Raw genomic sequence first — 5,134 nt, 5'->3', positions numbered from 1 at the left:
CCCCACGCCCTCAGCAGAGAGATGTGGCAGCCTGCCCCTGTAAAGACTTCCAGCCTTGGAAACTGGGGCACTTTTACTCTGCCCTGTAAGATTCCCAGGCACCGATGGCACAAAGCTGCTAACGGTGAGGTCAGTGGTTCAAAGTCTGGAGAGAAGCGGCACTTTCTGCTCTGTAAAAAATTAAAGTCTGGGGGGAAAAAAATTAAAGTCTGGGAAACCCCAAGTGGCAGTTCTGCCCTACCTCACATTACTCACTCCATTCCACCTCATCTCGACCCTGCACGACTGGGTAGAACTGTCCCTGTGGGTTTCCCGGACGTAGATCCTTACAGCAGTAGAAAACCTCATCTTTCTCCCACTCGGTAGCATGTGGTTTCCAACTGCTAACCTCACTGTTTTCGGCCAAAGACAACAGTGATTTGAGAAACTCTGTAAGCTTATTCTGAAGTTCCAGACAAGCAAACGCTGGGGTTTGCTGCCTCTAAACTGCTTCAAAACTCCTGTGAAAAGCAAGTTATGTCCCCCAAATTACGTGACAAAAAGCAGGTTTTGCAATGATCATAGGAAACAACTTTTACAATAGGAAACAATTTGTACATTTTTCCAAGGCCAGACCACCATCCCCCAAAGCACTGTGATCTACTGCTTATCTAAATAGGGGAATGCTTGGCCCTGCCAGGCTAGGCCTGGCTATCTGTCTTTATAGACTTGCTTAAGGCCTTCCTGAGGTAGAAGACCGTCCCTACTGATTAAGCTTAAAAGGAACTTTTACAGCAAAGGAGGGGGCGGTTACATTTTGGATTTCCCACAACTAAACCTTAGGTTATGTCTTATTTTTAGTACTTTGGTTAACTGCCGCTAACTCACGCATTCACTCCCCTCTACCACTCTGAGTCGGAATGGAGTTTGGGGTTTATTTTAAATGGCCAAGTTAGAAATATGGGCCATGCAGCAGGTTTGGTAAGCTACAAAGGAGAGTTTCTGAGAAAACATTGTTTTCTGACCGCTCCCATCCATTCTACCCCATTAAAAGTTAACAGGATCTTGGAAAGTTCAAAATATTATTCAGTGGGTCACCAAAACTGCACTTAGAAAGAAATGAACCATTTCGTTTGCCCGTAATGATCGTAATAAGCCTCTTAGCCACTTAAACATGCTTCCGATTACTCGGGAAAACAATTTTTTTTAAAAACCCCAAACTCACTGTCATCAAGTCCACTGGGAATCACAGGGGCCCTGTAGGACAGAGTCGAACTGCTTCTGTGATTTTCTGAGACTGTAACAGGAGGAGAAAGCCTCACCTTTCAACCGAGGAGTAGCTGGTGGTTTTGAACTGCTGACCTTGCAGTTACCAGCCAACGTATAACCCACTATGCCACTAGGCCTCCTCCTTACTAATCTGAAGACTGACCTAATTGTTGATGATGGCCTTGGTCATTTCCAGATTTCTCCATAGGGTTTCTGGAACAGTTGGCCTATTTGGGGTGTCACCCTGTGTATAAGAATCCCTAAGACAAGGGGGGTGGGGGAGAGTTAGCCTAATTACTATCATGCGTTTGGTGTGTGATCGTTATAAATAGCAGGCCAATCATTTATAATGCATGGCCTATGAAGCTATTAAAAATTCAATTATCTCCAAACAAGAAAATACTGTGTAAGATGCTAGAAAGCAATTGTGTATCTCAGTAGCCATTATTAATGCAAACCTGCCTCAGAGCTTTAGCCAGAGCCCCAATGTCACTTTGAAAATGGGGGGATTTAGAAGTAATCACTAAGCTTGGGAGACCCAACACGGGATGTTTTTTTGTTGTTGCTGTTTTAATCCTCTATTCAATTGAGGGTGGAATCACAGATTGCAATGATCATCCCCAGCTTCGATTCTCAAAGCAGTCTTAAAGGCTGCAGTTATGTGCCATCACAACCCAGTTATGTGCCATCCTACGTCCAAAAGGGTCCTTGTAGGTTGGGAAGTGGACTGCTCACAGCAAGGTTGGCAGCTCAAAGCCATCAGATGCTCCATGGGAGAAAGATGAGGCTGTCGGCTCCCTTAAAGAATTTAGTCTCAGAAACACACCACATGGAGCCCATGAATCAGAATCAACCCAATGGCAGTGGGTTGTGGCTTGTTTGTTTGGGGGAGATGTCTGTCCATTATCTTACCTTCCCCTCTACCTACCCATCTTCAGGATGCGTATTAAATGAATCAGTCTGCAAAGCTGCTAAGACGAACACGTGATGTTAGAAATTGTAAAGCCTAAACTAGCTAAAAGAGCCCACTGCCTTGACTGTTCCCAAATCGATTTTCCTTTTGTGAGTCCAGTCTACAAGCCCGTCTATAAAGAATGGAGGCTACCGACCGAGGAAATGTCTCCCTCCCAAGGATTCTCCTCCCCTCCGCCCTGCCTAATCCAGCCATTGGGGTTGCTTTGGTTTTGCTGCCCCCTCAGAGACAGCCCGGAGGGTGTCTGATTGGGTCAGTCCTGTTAAAGTCGCTGTGTTCTCTCACCAAGAATTTCACGAATCTCCTTTGAGAGCCAGTTCCTAACCAGAATGCTTCTTCCCAGTTCCTCCCCCCTCCCTTCTGGCTTCTCAGTTGTGTCTGCATGTTCTGCAGGAGAAGAACAATAAGAACCTCTGACGTGGACATGTAAGCCTGACTGTTGGCTCTGAGCCTTTGGAGCAGCATTTGGATGGGTTAAATTCCCTGGTCAGAACCCAAGCCCAACCTCTAGTCCAGTCTATTCCAAGCTACTTGTAAGATAAAGGAGAACCACAGGTCAGGCTCCTGTACATGTAAAATCCTAACAGAGGCGACGACCTCTTTTTTGTCCCACACAGCTGCTGGGCCACTGGCAGGCCGATTTCATTTGCCAGCCTGGCGGGCAGTGAACCCACTGCTGTACCATCAGAGCACCTTCAAATCTTTGAAGTGGGTCTGGTGAGGGACAATAAGGCACAGAAAGCCTACAACTTGCCCAAGATCAAAAATAATACAACCAAAATGTGGACAGCACTTAAGAGTACAGTTAGAGTTCTTTCTGGTGGCTTGCTGAGCCTGGGATGCATAGTGGGAAGGATTTTTCCCCCCCTTCACACCATCTGTACTTGGGAGAGCTGGGGCTGGAGTTGGCACGAAGAATACTATTCACACCGACCCGTTCGCTCCCACCACACCTATTTGTTCTATCTTCCTGGTGCATAGCTTTCTACTTTGTATTATTACCAAGTTATTCATGCGTGTGCCAGATCTTCAAAGGATCCTGTTGGGACATGGGTTCGTGTTGGGCCACTAACCTGCAAAGTTGGCAGTGCAAATCCACCAGCTGCTCCAGGAGAAAGATGACGCTGTCTGGTCACAGTCGCCTAAACCTTAGAGGGCAGTTCTCCTCAGGCCTGTGAGTCACCATGAGTCAGAATTGACTCCATGTTAGTGGGGTGGGTTTTCTGATCTTTGGTCCCCTAGTGCATGGGCCTTGTCCTGTAAACTGCCCCCGACCCCCAAGGTGGACCTCATACACCTTGCTTTCCAACTGATGCTGGTGGGGCACATTGTAGGCACTTAAATATATGGGCTGATGAGTGAAGGACTGAACAAATGAACATGCTGGGCTTGCAACAGAGCTTGAAGTACATCTTAAGTTTATTTTGTGGCTGCACAATGAGCTAAATCCTAATTTCAAACTTTGTTTCCATATAGCACATTTTCAATGAGGATTCTTGGGGGGTGGGGAATAAGTGATTATTTTCTGATGTTCTCTTAATGGTAATGGGCTGCAAACCACCAAGTGAGCGGTTTAAAACTACCAGCCATCCTTCGGGAGACGGATGAGGCTCTCTAGTCCTGGGAAGAGTTACCTGCTCAGAGACCCACTGGGGCAGTTCTGCCCTGTCCTGTAAAGTCATTATGAGTCAGAATCGACCCCAAGGCAGTATCTTTTTTTTTTCTTCCCTCGTGTTCTTGGTGTTGTACTGATAACCCATTTAAAACTACCAACGGCATGAAACCTCCCTGTCAATTCTGACTCGCAGCCTCCCTCTACATAGGCTTTTAAAAAACCAGAATGTGTACTGTATTAATTACTATCCACCCACATCTATTAAGATTCATAAAAGCCTACAAATATCGAGTCACAATGGATTTTAATGATTTCTGTGTAAATGTATGCCGGGGAATGCCGTATTCTCCCCAACTGAGAGTGGTTTGTGGTGGTGAAATGTTTCTACTTTTTATTCATTAGTGGAGCCGAGTTGTCAACACCAGCGTGACGTAAGCCTTAATCAGGACGTTTTGAAGATGCGTTTCATTGCTTTTCACGTGTCAGTCAGTGGAGAGCCAAGCATATCGCGGTTGAAACGCATCTGAATTCTTTCCAGTTTTATCTTACCTAACCTCCGGTCCTACTGGTAAGAAACAGCGGCTTCCTTCTAAAAGAAATTGTTTTTATTCTCCTTTCTGGTCTGGCGTCTGCGCGCTTCCTTTTTGTTACCTGCTGCATTTCATCTAATGCTCTTTAAATTATGAAAAAAGCCATCGAGGACTATTTTAAATACGGTTACAAAAAAAGAGAGGTAGCGATAATGAGGAACCAACCCAGGTGGAGAGGCAGAAAGGATGGAGCACTCCAGTGTAATCAACGTAGCCGACTTGTACGCGCAGAAACGGGCGAAAAAATCACATTCTATTAATATCCCTTTCTTGCGTGTTTCCTTTCAATATCCCCTGCACCGCGCTTTCCTACGGTTTCTGTGGTCTGTAGCCTCTTCAACACGCTGTTAGGTCACAACCAGTTCCTGGATCTGGAACACTTATCTCTAGCTCGCAGCTGGACAGTTGCCTCGCCTTTGGGGAGTTGGCTTGTGGGCTGCCTCCAGGCTCGCAGGGGAGGGGCGTGGGGAGGGCTTGCTCAGGCCTCACTGAGAAGGGGCGGGCCGGACAGTCCTTACCCTCCCCTCCCCTCCTGGGCCTCGGGGAGCAGCCACTGAGGACTGGGAGGTCAAGGCCCAGACACGGACTGGGACCTTCCCCAACTGGGGCCTGTGGCTTCCTTCCTGCCCGCACCCCCCACTTCCTAGGTTCAGGCCCTGGGAAGACGCTCTGCCCCCCCTCCCCTCCCTTCCCACTCCCCTTTCCCAC

At 47.2% G+C, this 5,134-nt stretch overlaps 1 long non-coding RNA gene across 3 annotated transcripts in view; it reads left to right on the top strand.

Annotated features, from left to right (window-relative positions):
- LOC123521367 overlaps nt 1-5,134 on the top strand; it is a 177,255-nt gene that overhangs the window by 135,516 nt on the left and 36,605 nt on the right. For 2 of the 3 annotated variants that reach the window (XR_006679816.1, XR_006679817.1), the window contains one exon: nt 4,239-5,074. The exons of the other annotated variant lie outside the window; for it this stretch is intronic. This is a non-coding gene — a long non-coding RNA (uncharacterized LOC123521367). Of the gene's footprint in view, nt 1-4,238; nt 5,075-5,134 lie in introns of those variants that run through there. 3 annotated transcript variants of the gene reach the window in all.

The sequence above is a fragment of the Echinops telfairi genome, unplaced genomic scaffold (assembly GCF_000313985.2).
Source record: "Echinops telfairi isolate 266 unplaced genomic scaffold, ASM31398v2 ScPeMD7_12;HRSCAF=54, whole genome shotgun sequence".
Taxonomy (NCBI): Eukaryota; Metazoa; Chordata; class Mammalia; order Afrosoricida; family Tenrecidae; genus Echinops; species Echinops telfairi.
This window is presented reverse-complemented; position numbering and strand designations above follow the sequence as displayed.